Source organism: Pan paniscus, chromosome 2 (assembly GCF_029289425.2).
Source record: "Pan paniscus chromosome 2, NHGRI_mPanPan1-v2.0_pri, whole genome shotgun sequence".
NCBI lineage: Eukaryota > Metazoa > Chordata > Mammalia > Primates > Hominidae > Pan > Pan paniscus.
The window spans coordinates 72,182,331-72,198,156 of NC_085926.1; the positions used below are offsets into that span (position 1 = coordinate 72,182,331).

At 47.2% G+C, this 15,826-nt stretch overlaps 1 long non-coding RNA gene across 1 annotated transcript in view; it reads right to left on the minus strand.

Moving 5' to 3' along the window:
- LOC117979687 (uncharacterized) overlaps positions 1-15,583 on the minus strand; it is a 30,245-nt gene extending 14,662 nt beyond the window's left edge. Inside the window, exons 1-2 of the long non-coding RNA XR_004670595.3 lie at positions 15,124-15,583; positions 6,820-6,916 (exon numbers count right to left, since the gene is read on the minus strand). This is a non-coding gene — a long non-coding RNA (uncharacterized LOC117979687). The remainder of the gene's footprint in view (positions 1-6,819; positions 6,917-15,123) is intronic.
- Positions 15,584-15,826: the final 243 nt, after the last annotated feature.

The window sequence follows — 15,826 nt, forward strand, 5'->3', positions numbered from 1 at the left end:
AAGTGGTTTTTATTATCATTTATTATCATTCAGGAGAGCTCAGAGAGGAAATTGGCTCTAGAAAAAATGGAACTCAGGCTCAGGAACACCCAATAGTGGATCCAACTCAATTTCTCTTTGATCATGAAATTGACCCTTTCAAGATATTAGGGTATTCTCCCTTCCTCTATGTGCCCACCTCCACACAGACACACACACACACACACACACACACACACACACACAGTACAATTCATTCAAGGGAGAAAACAAAAACAACAGCTGGTTTTCCTCTTTTTAAAGAATCTAGTTTATCAGTTTAACGTACCACAGGAAATCCTCCCACACTTGAAGAAAACTGTTACAAAACAGAGAATGGCAACGACATAGCTCATCAACAAAATGGGAAATTTGGAGGAAAGAGGTCCCCCAAAACAGTGCTAACATGAGCAGGACCTTTCAGCAGTGGTTTTCCAATTGCAGAGTGTAGAATTACTTCTGGGGAATTTTGTTGAAAGGCTGATTCCTGATCTCCGCTTCTTCCTCCCTCAGAGACTCTGATTCTAAACTGGGGCCCTGGAATTGGCATGATGAACAGCCCCCAGTGGATTCTGATGCAGGTGATCTTGCTACTTTGAGAACTCTCCATTGGAAGCTGACTCAAGCATCTGTAATGCCTTCCAGGTTCTTTCTGAACAAAGACATATAAAAGGGTCATACTCTGGGTCCTCGCTGAGAAGACTTTAGGGACTCTTCGATCACTTCAGTTCTTAATTCAAGCTCCCTCTCTCCAGAAAGTCTAAAGGCATCCCAGGGTCCTTCTAGCAAGAGAAGTAAGTAGGCCAGTCCTGTTGTCCTCACATCCATTTCCCACCCTCCCCCAGCTCTGCTTTGTATATCAAGGAAGCTAACTCTGGGGGCTGCATCTCCCAGGTTCCTCGGTGAGCTGTCTTCTAGCTGCCTTTGTTCAACTGGAGGTGTTGGTGGGAAATTGGAGGCAGGACAAAGAGAGAAGTCGGAGGGTTTCTCCCTGCGCATCCATCCATTCTGCAGCAACAGTTCATGCTCCAACTGCTACTGCACAGCCCACTGTGAACCCTGAGTTCTAGGTGACCCTGGCCACTGGAATCTGGTGACATAACCCCACTTCCTCCCCTAGTCTCTACAGCCTAAGAGTAGCATGGTCTATCCCCTGCTTTCTTACCTCCCCCAATTCTCCATATTCAATTCCCTGTGTTGTAAATACTTGAAGGGGTATTTCTACCTAGACTCTGATTGAGACAGCAAGTTTGCCAAATACAGGTGAGGCTTCTGGTGAGGAGGGAAAGGTACCCTTTGTAGAGAACAGGGAAGAAGGAGGGAACAACTAGAGGTCTTTGCCCTGAAGAACCTTCACTGCTCAACCCCCTATACCTCCCACCTCCAAAAAACAGGGCAGGAATATGATGCAGAGGAGCTAGAATCAAAGGAGAGGGGTGCTATGGTGGGCATGCACCCCCCAAATTTTACATGTTGAAACTAAATCATCAAGGTGATACTGATTTAACAGTATCAACGCCTTTAGGAGGTGATTAGGTCATGATGGATAAGTTTAGTGTCTTGTAAAATAGCTGGAGAGAGCAAGTCTGTTTCTTGCATCTCTCCCACCATGTGAAGACACAGCATTCTTCCTTCTGGAGGAAGCAGTACTCAGGGTGCCATCTTGGAAGCAGAGAGCTATCACCAGACACCAAGCCTGTTGGTGCCTTAATTTATACTTCCAAGCCTCCAGAAGTGTTAACAATAAATTTCTATCATTAAACTACCTAGCCTATATTATTTTGTTATAGCATCACAAATGGACTAAGACAGGGAGCAAGTACATCCAAAGCAGAACCATTACATCAATGGATTCACTGTAGATCAGGGTTTCTCAACCTCAGCATTATTAACATCTTTGCCAAATAATTCCTTGTTATGCAGAGCTGTCCTGTGCATTGTAGGATGTTGAGCAGCATCCCTGGACTCTACTCATGAGATGCTAGTAGCATACCACCCTGAACCGTGACAACCAAAAATGTCTCTAGACATTGCCAAATGTCCCCTGGGGAGCAAGGTCACCCTCTCTCCCCCCGGTTGAAAACCACTGCCCTAGACCCATTCAGCTTCAGGGTTCTTGAGCCCCTAGTAATTCTTCTGCTGCATTAGCCTTGTTGGAGTCCACAAAGTCAGCTTAGAAGAGAAATAAATAATTATTACCACATGCTCTACAAAGAAGTCGCAACTAGGCCAAGCGCTCGGAGCTGTCACCAGAAAGTATGGAGCCCCAACGAGTCCCCCTGCATGCTCCTCATCCTCTGCCTCTCTTTCTCCATTAATCTAGGTGAAATCACATAGAAGCCTGGCTTCAGAGGTAGAAGAATGAGGGCTGAAGCAGGGACGGTCTTTCCTTTCTGTCTAAATTCCATGAGGTGGCTGGGAGTTTGGGCTGTTTGTATAAGAGTCTCAAGTGGTTTAGGTACAATCCACTGTTTGAAGCTGCAGAGTCAAATGCACCTGTCACCTATTCAAAACCTAGTTCTGCACTTGAATGTCAATGGGCAAGTTCTTTAATCCCTGTGAGCCTGAGTTCATATCTGTTAAGTGGGGATAACTCTTTCCTTATTGATGTTTTCTGGGTACTAGGGGAATAGTTGTAAACTGCAACACACACACACACACACACACAAAGAGACACTCGCTAGATGAAAAGTTGGAAAACCATGGCCCACAGTCAGATCAGGCTCACCTAAGGTTGCCAGATTTACCAAATAAAATATTGGATTTGGCAACCCTACATGTTGGCCACCTGCCTTCATAAATGAAGTTTTATTGGATATTCCTATATCTGTTTACTTCTGTGTTGCCCACGGCTGTTCTTGCTACACAAGGCACAGTGCAGTAGACCATGCAGCCTTCAAGTCTCAACTCTTTAATATCTGGCCCTTTACAGGAAATATTTGCTAACCCCAGCACCACAGGGTCAGTGATGTTTATAACAGTGGTGTGATAGTGCCAGCTTTTAATGAGGCAGCGCCTCCTCTGAATGAGTAGGCAGCGTGGATATGATGGGACTCTGCACCCAGTCAGGTGTCCTCGCTTCAAACCCTGGTTGTCCTGTGGAGCACTGGACAAGGCATTTAACCTTGTAGCACCTCAGTTTTCTCCTCTCTAAAATGCTGCACTATTGGAGTTGTCATAGGAAAGTAGAGTGCACTCAGGTTGATTGGTTGTTCTGGGTTTATCTGAAAAACCCAGAGAATCCTCTCATGGGGTCCTGGGAAAAACTGATCAATTAAATGCATATCAAAGGAACACCACAGTGCTAGGTACATGGTAAATACTTATCACATCCTAGCTTACTAAGGAAGTACGATAGCTATTTCTATTACTACCATTACTTCTATTACTACTATTATTACTACCTCTGCTAATCCTTCCCAGCATTATTTGAAGATTAAATGAGATATGAATATAAATGGTCTGGCCCTAGTAAATGCTCAATAAATGCCACTTTTGCTCCCTTCTCCTCTACCCATTTTCTTGGGTCACTGCCCCTGTGTCCACAGCAGGGTCTTGTGTGCCAGCCAGCCCTGGCAGCTTTGCATGAAGAGTGCAATCTGGCAGGCTCTCCCACTCAGAACACAGCCCTGGTGCCAACTCCCTGGGCCTTGTCTCCCCCAGGAGTTTCTCATTGCCTCACTCCCTGCACAACAGCACCACTTCCTTCAGTAGCCCTGTCTCCTTCTTTCACTCTCTCAATCACATCTCAGTTCCCCAAGTCACACACTTACAAAATCAGGGGAAGGGAAGAACTCATTCCTGCATCTTGGCCCCTTTCCTGGGATCTGGCTGAGAATCTTGTGCGTATGAGGTGCTGGCAGAACCCCATAGAAGATTAGTGTGCTAATGGCCTCATAAAAATGAAACATTTATGGAGAGGGCTTTATTTCACTTTACCTCAGTTCCCCTCTTTTAATGAGGCTGGCTGAACCGTGGGAAGCCTTGGGAGGCAGACAGACAACACAGTTTCCAGTTCCAGACTCTGGTTGTGAGGAGTGAGAAAGAAGTTGTGTTCCCCATCAGGGGGATTGCAGGGCAAGGGGCAGGAGCTGAGGAGCACCAGGGGACAGAGGGTTGGGGTCTCTGGGAGGACTTCATCCTTCACCAAGGACCCTTTATCTCCTCTGCAGAGTAGGAGTTCTTTCAAGAGAATAGCTAGAAGCGTTGGCCAGTCTGTCAGGCTCGTGACTCATGGGCCCCTCACCAACAATATGTCCTTCGACCCACAGTGGATTCATCTCAGCCAGTGACCAACATGGCCCTCACCGGCCTTGGCTGCTAATCCTCACATGAGATGAGCTCACAGCTTGGCCAGAAACACTGGACTAAGTTCTGGCAACACAAGGCTCTTGAGAGAAGCACCTTGTTGCTGCCCAGCCCCCTTCTCCTCTCTTCACCCCTTGGCCCCAAACTGCTTCCTCATCTCCTATCTGCCTCCTCTCCAAAATATAGCCTGGGTGGGTGGATTCCTGGCTTTGATATCAGGTAGATCTGGGTTCAAATCCCACCTCTGCTGTCCAACCATGGACAAGCTCATCCTCCTCCCTGGGCGTCATTTCATCATCTTTAAAATGGCAATGCGGCTGCTGATAACACTGAAGACATAAAGCAACAGGACTGAGAGACACTCACAGCAAGCATTTGATAAACACGGGCTGTTTCGCGATGGCAGGATGACAGGGTTTCAGTGTTGCCTCACCTCTGGGCTGGGACACTTACCAGGAGCTTAGCCTAAGGGACCGGATGAAGCCTTGGTAACGAGTGGTGCTTGATGTACTCCGGTTCCTCCCTACTGTATGCCACTGTCTTCCCTCCTCTTTGCCTCTACTTTAGAATTTAACAGCCACAGACACTGATTGAACACGTGCATATGTGAGGAGCTGAGGCAGACTCGATGCCTGTCCTCCAGGCTCTCCCGATCTTTCACCTGCCTGCTGAAATGCTGGCTGGGATCGGGAGTCTATCATATGCGAAGATCTAGCTGGACATGATGCATCCCTAAATCCTGCCCATGCTGCTGACCCTCCACTTCATGAGGCTCTGAGAAAGATGCCTTCTCAAGAACAGCAGGAAAATGTTGGCTAAAGCAGGCAGGGGCTCCACCCCTCAAAGCAAAGAATGCTGGTAAACTAGGTCATTGCCCATAGAGAACTGCTTCTTCCTAAGCGGCTGGGCCTAATTATTGTCAGGTCTGCAGCAGGGCCCCACCCCAGAGGCCCCCAGAGGCAGAAGCCCTAAGAGGCTTCCCCATCTCTGCCTAAGGCCATATCTGGAGCAGGGATCGAGGTGGAGTTGGTGGATCTGTGCCTCAGCTTCCTCACTGCTCCGTGCTGTGTCCTGTGCGGTGTCCCAGAGGTCCCCCATGGGACTGAGCCCATTGCCCCCAGCAGTCACCTGCTCATTAACTCACTCTGTATTGATTCCCTCCCTTCCCTCTTCACTTCCTCACTCCCTCACTGTGCCTGTTAGTGAAATGGGAGAAGTTCCCTTATCACCCTGGCAGGACATGTGCGACAGGGCTGTGGCTCCCTTCTTCAGTGCCCCACTGCTCAAACCCCTAGGGGGAGCATGCAGATGGGCAGGTCGTGGGGAGCGTTTTTGGGCTTTAACCCAACGGCAGTGTCTAGGGTTGTTTACAGCTCCCAAAGCCCCAATGGGTGGGTGCTAAAGTGCGCTCTTTCAGCTTTGCCCTCTGCAGGCGGCTCGTGTTAATCAGCTCAATTAGACCCTCTGCCTTATCACAAGGACAGAGGGCTTTCTGTATCCCAGGTCTTGCTCTAGTGTACCAGAAAAATCAGATCACATGTGGACTTGGGGATGGGTGCAAGGTTTTATTGAGTGGTGGAAGTAGCTCTCGGCAGATGGATGGGGAGCCAGAAAGGGGATGGAGTGGGAAGGTGGTCTTCTCCTGGAGTTGGACCTCCCAGCAGTTAGACTTTCCTCCAACCACCCCCTGCTGAATTCCATGTCGTCCTGCCATCAGTGGCCTGCCAGCATCTGCTGGTGTCTGTTAGTATGCTCTTCCGCTCCTCTGTTCCTCTCGACATCCAGTCACTTGTGTGTGTGTCCACTTAAGGTATCTTGGGTTTATATGGGCACAGCATGGGGGGCGTGGCAGGCCATAGTGGTCTTGGAAAATGCAACATTTGGGCACAAAAACAGGAGTGCTTGTCCTCATTATGTCCATGGGCACAGGCCTGTGGGTGGAGCCTTCACCAGCACCCTACCCTTCTCTACCCAGCACTTTCCTGCCCCCTCCTGTATCATTAGGATCACCTCCCACGTGAACTACTTGTACCCAAGCCCTTGCTGCAGGGTCTGTGGTTCATGCAGAGGCCACTCTTTAGAGAAGGGCCTTGTGGGGATATGGACAGCTGCAGCCTCAACTGTCAGCTCCTTCAGAGGCAGCCTCAGCTGCAGAGGTCCTGACCTGAGGTACTGCTTCACCCAGGCAGCTCACACCTAGTCACTGTGTAAGGCAGGGTGTAAAGGCCAGGCCATTTCAGCCCAGCATGGGGACAGTGACAGGCGATGCCCACTCCCTGCGCCCTGCCCCTGCTGGTTGGCTGAGCCTGGGACTTTGTCAGGCCTGTGCTACAGTCTGACTTCTCCCTTTTCCTGATCCTCTTTCCTTCCCCTTCCCTTCAGAAGACTTGATCCCTAATAAACATCTTGCACCCCAAACTCCATCTCAGAGTCTGCATTTGGGGAACCCTGCCCACAAGATTCCCCAAAGCAAACCTGCAACTCAGATCTTACCTCACAATGTAGGTGAGCAAGAGAGGAGAGCAGAAGCCAATGCAACTCCTTAGCTGGTGAAATGCAACCAGAGAAAGAGAGAGAGACAGCCCAATTCCTAGGTAAAAAGAAGGGAAGAAATGGGATTGAGGAGAGAGAAAGAGATGACTGGGCCTCTTCCCACAGAACAACATTCTGGGACCATAACTCTCTGACCACAGGAAAGAGAGAAGCAGGAGAGAGAAAACCATCGATTTGCCTGGGCTTTTGAATGCAATGACCCTGCTACCTGAGGAATGGTGGCCCATGGAAATTCTTCCCTCACAGGTCCCCAGTTCCTCTGCCTTCCTCCCTTTGTCCAGGGAACGGTGCTCCTTCAGCCTGTGAGCAGCAGTTCTGCCAAACCTCATTAACCGGGTCCAGGGAATGAAATTCCACTCTGGCCTCTGCAGTGCAACACTCAGCCAAATTCCCTCCAGAAGCAACTGCATGGCCAACAGAGGAACCTGACTCACTGGAATTTGCTTTGTCAACAATCGTTGCGTTATGAAGAGAATGCCAGGCTTAGTGGGGTAGCTGTGGGAGAGACAGAACTAGAGGGTGTCTGCCCTTGAGGGGCTCTAGAACCTAGCTGCAAACTGACACGGACCCAAAAAACTACAGAGCAAAGCAATAGATGAAAAGGGACACGTAAATAGTTTTTGAAAAAGAAATGCCTATGGGAAACATCTTCAGCTGAAGTAGTCAAGAAGCTTTCAGAAGGAGGAGGTATTTGAGCCAATCAAATATCAGCCCTCTAAGCCAGCGCTGTCCAATGGACACATTATGTGAACTATAACGCGAGCCACATATGTAACTTCAAATTTTTTACTAGCCACACCAAAAAGAGTAAAAAGAAACAGGTGAAATTAGTTTTAATCATATATTTTACCTGACCCCTGCATAATTCAAAATAGTATTAATGCAATAAATTTAAAAAAGAATTAATTTGATATTTTATGATGCTTTTTATGCTAAGTCTTTGAAATCCGGTGTGTATTTTACACTTATAGCACATCTTAGTTTAGACCAGCCATATTTCAAATGCTTAATAGTCACGTGTGGTTACTGACTACCATACTGCTCAGTGAAACTCTATGTTCTTGTTAGTGCAAGTGTGCTCATGGATAGGGAGTCTCAGTTTATCAGAAATGCAGAACTTCAAGCCCTGGCCCAGACCTCCTGAATCACAATCTGCACTTTAACAAAAATCCCTGTCAATCTGTTCGAGCTGCTGGAACAAAGTACCTTACACTGGGTAATGTATTAACAACAGAAATTTGTTGCTCACAGTTCTAGAAGCTGAGATGTCCAACATCAAGGCACCAGCGATTCAGTGTCTGACGAGGACCTGGTCTCTGCTTCATAGATCATACTTTGTTGCTGCACCCTCACATGGTGGAAGGGGCACAGAGCACACTTGAGCCTTTTTTTCTTTTTTTTTTTTTTTGAGACAGAGTCTTGCTCTGTCACCCAGGCTGGAGTGCAGTGGTGCAATCTCAGCTAAACGCAACCTCCACCTCCTGGGTTTAAGCAATCCCTGTGCCTCAGCCTCCTGAATAGCTGGGATTGCAGGCACCTACCACCGTGCCCGGCTAATTTTTGTATTTTTAATAGAGACGGGGTTTCATCACGTTGGCCAGGTTGGTCTCGAACTCCTAACCTCAAGTGATCCGCCCATCTTGGCCTCCCAAAGTGCTGGGATTACAGGCTTGAGCCACCGCACCCAGCACTTAAGACTTTTTTTTATAAAGGCACTAATCTCATTCATGAGAGTGGAGCCCTCATGACTCAGTCACTTCCCAAAGGCCCACCATCTTAACATTATCACGTTGGTATTAGGTTCCAACATGTGAATATTAGGGGGACACTAGCATTCAGATCATAGCAATCCCCAAATGAGCTCATGCTAAAATTTGGGAAGCATAGCTCTAAGACTTTTCCCTCCTCTCCACACAACCAGCCAGTCAGTCACCCAGTCCTGTTAAGTTCAACTTTAAAATATCTTTTGGATACATCTCATTTGTTGCCTTGCCTCTGCCACCAACTTGATGTAAGCAACTACTTTCTCACCCTGTTATAGGTCAAAGTGCATCCTCTAAAAAGATGTTGAAGTTCCAACCCCCAGGAACTGTGAATGTGCTCTTCTCTGGAGATATGTTCTTTCTTTACAGGTGATCAAGTTAAAATGAGGTCATTAGAGTGGGCCTTAATTCAGTACGACTGTGTTCTTATATAAAGGGAAAAATTGGACCCTGAGAGAGACACACACAGGAAGAAATGCCACATGAAGATGATGGCAGAGATCAGAGCAATGCAGCAGAAGCCAAAGAACACCAAAGATTGCCAGCAAACCATCCGGAGCTGGGAGAGAGGCATGGAACCGATTCTCCCCCATGGCCCTAGGAAGGAATCGATCCTTCAGTCACCTTGATTTCAGACTTCTAGCCTCCAGAACTGTAACACAGTAAATTTGTGCTACTCTGAGCCACCCAGTGTATGGTACTTTATTCATGGTATGACAGTCCTGGCAGACTACTACGCACTCAAGTCTCTGTAATAGCTCCCAACACCTCTTCCCTCTTCCACTAGTGCCAACCCTTACCCTGAAACTCTGACCCACAAGGGTGCTCCAATCACAACCAGAGGAACCTTCTCAAAATGAAAATGGGAGCAGATCACTCTCCCCCGCCGCCCTGCCCTTCCATCGCTCTGCATTTCATTTCTAACCAACTCTCAGCTTTTAATACACATTCCCCCACCTCTGATGATCTTTTCATTCCTCAACAGGCCAAGCTCTTTCCAGTTTTGGGCTCTGGCATATGCTATTCCTTTCCCAGGAACGCAGATCCCTCTACATCCCAACTTGACTGCCTCTACTCATCTTCCAGGTGTCAATTCCCCAAGCAGCCTTTGTTGGTCACCCAGCCCCCAGTATTCTCTCTTCTAACACATTCTCCTGTCCTTGATAAAGTGTCACTCAAAGTGTGGACCTGTTGCTGGGCCACAAACAGATTATTATGTGTCCATGTCAAGATGCGGAATTTGAGTACTTAGAAACTTTTATTGCAGCTTGACATCACTGTGACATCTAAGCAAGTGATCAGGGAACTCCTCTCCTGATACAGGATTTAGATCAGCTCAAATATTGCCCAACTCGAATGGTACAAACTACAATTGTCCCTTGGTATCTGTGGAAGATTGGATCCAGGACCCCCATGTATGCCAAAATCCATGCATACTTAAGTCCTGCGGTCAGCCCTAAGGAATCCAAGGATATGAAAACTTTGCCCTCCATGTATGTGGGTTTCACATCCTGCAAATTCTGTATTTTCAATCCATGTTTGGTTGCAAATGTGGAACCTGCCCATACAGAGGGTCAATTGCAGTTACAATAAAAAATCTGGGTGTAAGTAGACCCGCACTGTTCAAACTCGTGTTGTTCATGGGTAAACTGTACACACAAATCATGCACAATAGGACCACGTATCTATCTGTGATCGATGAGAAATGGAAAACAACAGGTCCACAGATATTAGAGAAGCACTGCTTCCTAAGAAACATCACCAGTAATTCTTTTAATTGGTTAGAGGATGTGTGTCTATTACCCACCCCTCCCACAGGGTGAGTTTCACCATGGTGGCAACTGTTCTACTCACCACTGATCTGTCCCCAGGACATCTCCCTGAGTCTGACACAGAGAAGTGTAATAAATACTTGATATGCAGATGAGTGGACTGAATCATAGAAGGTAGGAATGGGGAGAGCATTCTAGGTGGACAAAGGGCCAGAAGCCAACATTTGAAGGTGAGAAACTGCACTGGCAAACCAAACAAAGACTGCCTGCGATATTTTTAAAGCCCAGTGACTTCACATTGAGGAATTCCTCAAATCTTAACATGGGTCCAACAGGACAGATGGAGAATTCCAGAGGAATGGATAGATTCTTTCGATCCTGGGCTGCATTCTGTTTTCACAATTGTTTCTGGCAGAACCCTAAAGAAAAACACAAACCAGATGTACAGAGAAATATTTTCTTTGTCAAGAAGAAAAGAAAAAGTGGCTTATCCTGCTCTCACACTGCCGCCCTCAACATAGGCCAGATCTGCAACCTTTACTTTGAACAGCTTAAAGAGGCTCCAGAACTCTTCTCCAGCCTCCCATATTTGGGGTAACCAGGAGGCCAGCCCTGGAGTGGCCACTGTCCCCATGCTTGGGGCTCTCCAAGCTGGAGAAACAGATGGAAATGTGATTTCTGCTTCTCCCTGAGGAAGGGTGAGCACTGTGGCTGCATAATGAGCCTGGAGCTTAATTGAAATAAATAAAGCTTATACAAGCAGTTTGCGCAAGCTGCAGAGAATTGTTCATCCTTTCCTTAGATTCTCCGGAAGAGACTGTCTCCCGCTAGGGTCTTGCTGGATCCCAGTGGGGCCTTGGCTCCCTGCCCCAGTTGCTAGTGACCCTGACCCAGAAGAGCCAGCTTCTGTCAAAAACAAGAAAGCAAGCCAAGTTTGCCTTCAGCAGCCCTGACAAACCTTGAAGCACCCCCCATGCTCAAATACCTCATGACTGATTAGATGTCCCCACATCTGAGCTGTCACTCTCCTCTCCCATTACCATCAAAATGCATCCGTCTTGTCGGCCATTCCCAGCTCATGGGAGAACCTTGTCTGCAAGCATGTGATTAGGTATGCCCATGGGAGAACATGCCTTTTCACAGCTTCTCAAAGCGTGGGTCCTAGACAGCAGCATCAGTGTCATCTGGGAACTTGTAAGGATCAAAGTTTCTCAGGCACAACTTCAGACCTCTTGAATCACAAGCTCTATGGGTGGGCCCAGCAGCTGTTTTAAGCAGCCTTCTGGTGATGCTGATGCACACTTAAGCTTAAGAACCACTGTGCTATTTATTACTGGTCCTTAGGTTCTCCCACCCAAACCCCTAAGGGGCCAGGCTGGAGAGCTAAAGGAAGAAACTCGAGAGTTCCTGTCCATCTAGGGAGGAGCTCCAGCCCTCTCCAAGCCACGGGAGTCAGGCAGAAGATGAGCCCAGTTTTACCAGATCTTTCCATTGTTCAAGAGTGGATTAAAATGTGGATTAAAAAAAAAAAGTAGAATCTTCCAATTTTTAAACATTACCTTGCTGGTTTTTTTTTTTTTTTTTTTTTTTTTTTTTTTTTTTTTTTTTTTTTTTTTTAGACACAGTGCAGGCCTAGCCATCTCCATGAATGACAATTCCATCCATCCAGTTCTATGGGCCAAGAGTTATTCTTGATTCAAACTTACTCTCACTCCTCACATCCTATCTGTCGGAACATCCTGTTGGTTTCACCTTCAAAATACATCCAGCATCCATCTACTGCTCCCCACCTCCACTCATCCAAGGCCCTGGGTCAAGCCATCATCTCTTTCTTGGAAAATTGCAAAGCTTGCTGCCTGATCTTCCAGCCCTCACCCTTGGCCATTGCACTTGCATCTCAAAGCAGCCAGAGCCATCCTTTAAAAATCTAAGTCAGGTCCTGTTCTGCCTCTGCTCAAACCCTGCAATGGCTACACACCCTGCTCAGCATGAAAACCAAAATCCTGTGAGGTTCTCTGGGACCTAGTCTCACAGTTACTTCGCTGAACATCACCTCCTCTCTCCCTTGATCACTTGGTCCACATGCACTGAAATTCTTGCTGTTCCTCCACCAGGCAGGCACTCCTCTGCTCCCATCCCCCACCCTCGGTAGGGCACTCACTCTGGCATTCCCACTGCCTAGAACATTTCTCCTCAGATGGCCTTATGGTGCCTAGAACATCCGTTCTTGGATGGCCTCATGGCTCCCTCCTCCAAGGATTTGTTCCAACATCTCTTTCTCCATGAAGCCCACCCTGGGAGCCCTACTTAACATCCCTTCTCTGGCACTCCCAAACTTCCTGGCCAGGGCTATTGATCTTGGCACTTAATCACAGAGCATACTATCTACATGAATACGTACTTTCCTGTCTGCCTCCATCTGCTAGAGTTGAAGCTCCACAGGGGCAGGAACTTCTGTCTGATTGACTGATGGATCATTACCACCTAGACCAGTACCTGGCATACAGCAGGTACTCAATAATTCAACTCAGTAGGTATTGAATGAATAAATGAATGAATGCAGACTAGATATTACCACCAAGCAGCTCTGTGTTTGTACTTCAACAGAAATTTCTGGAAGCTGTTGCTCCAAGCCCAGATCTAGACTCTACTCAGAGGAATTTCAGCCCCTGTTGCCAGCTGGCCAGAGGGAGACTGAAGGACAGGAAGTATTTCTGAGGCCCTTGAATCAAGAGCCACCTTCCTTTCCTGAATGTCACTTCAATCTTGCCCATGGTCCTAGATCACTGCTCATGCCTTAGGGGAGTTTTTCAGCCAAGAAAGAGGCTCCTTTGCAGCCTGAACAGTAACTACTCTTTAAGCCAAAGTTTCCCAAAGTATATTCTTTGCAATGCTGGTCCCAGGAGATGCTCCAAGAAAAATAAGCTCTAGAAACATACACATTCTCTTTGTCCTTCTCGGAGCTCACAATACATCTTAGCATTGTAAAGGCTTCAAAGGGTCTGGTAGCAAATGCTTTATAGCTTTTGCTATAAACTTGTTCCCAAGTTCCTCAAATTTATTGGACCACACAACCCTTTCTCCAGGAAAACACCAATTAACACTCCAGGACACTAAGCCTCAGGCCAAACAGCATCATACTCTTCATCCTTTTGTGGGGCAAGGCTTTTCCTGTCTTACTATATCCCAAGACAATGTATTCTATTTGTTTTTTTCTCCAGCTGGATACACATGATGGACTTGCTGAGATACTGAGACTTCCTCATGTTCACACTTCCCAGGTAACCATGTGCCTCTCTTTGTACTGCTGTCCCCAACCTACAATGTGCTGCCATTTCTTCCTTGCCTGTATCAACCAGAGGTCTTACCATTAAAAGTGACAGAAAAACCAACTCAAGCAGACTTAAGCAAACAAAAAGGGAATTTATGGGTTCATATAGCTGAAAAGTTTAAAGGTAAGTCCAGCTTCAGGCATGGCTGGATCAAGGATAAAACTGTGACATTAGGACTCAATTTTTATCCATCTTCCTGCTTGGCCTTCCACTCCAGAGTCTTCTTTTATGTTGACAGTATGGCTACCAAACTGTCAACCTCACGTCTTCCCAAGTTTAATTCCAGCTGGATAGAAATAAAACATTTTCTGGCAGCTCCCTCAAAAGTCTTGAGTTTTGCTCTGATTGAACCTGCTTAGGATCTATCCCCATCCTTGAACCAATCACTATGGCCAGAGGGATGGGATGCACCGACTGACTTAGGCTCAGGCCCTATATGCCACCCCTGGAGCTGGGCTTAGCGCCCTACCCAGACAAGAAGGACTGAAAATGGGTGAAGGGTGCATCTACCCTGCCACCAACCAAAATTAGTCCTTACTGCTGGAAGCAGGAGGGATGGATGCTGAGAAGACAAACTTCAAATGGGCACTACACAGCCTTTACACACACGCAAACACTGCACCTCCTCCAGGAAGCAGTCCTAGATCCACCAAGCCACATCTAAACATCTCTTTTTAGGAATTAACGTATATACACAAATACCTGTAGAGCATAGTGGAAAGTTTTCAGGTGCACAAGAGGAAGTGGTGGGCAGCAAGAAATATTTAAGATTTGGAGTCTGACAGACTTGAGTTCACTCTTCTGGATGTATGACCGTGAACAAGTTAAACCTCTCTCAGTTTCCATTTTCTCATCTATACAGATATGAGATTTTTGATAATTCCTACTCATGGTAGAAAATGTCACCAATAAAAAGTATAAAGAGTAAATTTGGCCAGGCATGGTGGCTCATGCCTATAACCCCAGCACTTTGGGAGGCCGAGGCGGGTGGATCACCTAAGGTCAGGAGTTTGAGACCAGCCTGGCCAACATGGTGAAACAGTGTCTCTATCAAAAATACAAAATTAGCCAGGAGTGGTGGTGCACACCTGTAGTCCCAGCTACTCAGGAACTGAGGCAGGAGAATCGCTTGAACCCAGGAGGCAGAGGTTGCAGTGAGTCAGATCGCACCACTGCACTCCAACTGCAGCCTGGGTGACAGAGCAAGACTCCATCTCAAAAAAAGAGTAAACTCAAGTCAGCCATTACCCCGGCTCTTCATGTCTGGATCTTGCCCACCCCCTGCCTCCAGCCCCACACAGCAGGGTCATGTCTCTCCCAGACCTCTCCAGGGACAACTGCTCCCTGGCAGCCTGAGGAAGCATCTTGCTGTCTCACCAGTCCATCAGCAAGGAGGCACTTCTTGCAGTCTACCCTGCAGTCTCAGCTGGTACAATAGAAGTCAGCTCCTGTGTTCTCAGCCTGCACATCCCCCACCAAGATGGGAGGCCAGAAACAGAATATTTCTTCTGGCAGCTGCCAGCACTCACATGAACAAGAAAAACTCTGGAAATAAAACAAAAGTAAATACAAGTATTCAGCTTCATCCCATACAAAAGCCCTACTGACTCATGATTAAAATGGGAGAAAGGATGTCCAGGCACCAAGAATGCATCTTTTTTTTTTTTTCCTTTTAGGAGGCAACCAATCAAACTGAGAAGAGAGCAGCAAAGACCATGCTCCTTGTGGCAGAGATAAACAATGGAGATGGGGAGGAGAGACAAAAAAGGTAGGGGGAAATGTTAAGGAAAGCAGGGACCGATTTTGTCAACGACAGGGCTCCTATTTTCTGAGAGGGATAAGCAGTCTAGGAGACTGCTCAGAAGCAGTCCAGAAGGGAGGCTCAGAGCATCAAGGAAAGAAGACAAACTCTGGAATTCTCCGCATGAGGGCTTAGATGTACATTCATTCATTCATTCATTCCCTGGTCAACAAATTTGTATTAAGCACATGACACATGCTGAATGTGCCGGGCATGGGTGGACACAAAATGCTCAGGCCCTGCCCTCACTGAGCTCAATCCAAAGGGATAGACAGGCGG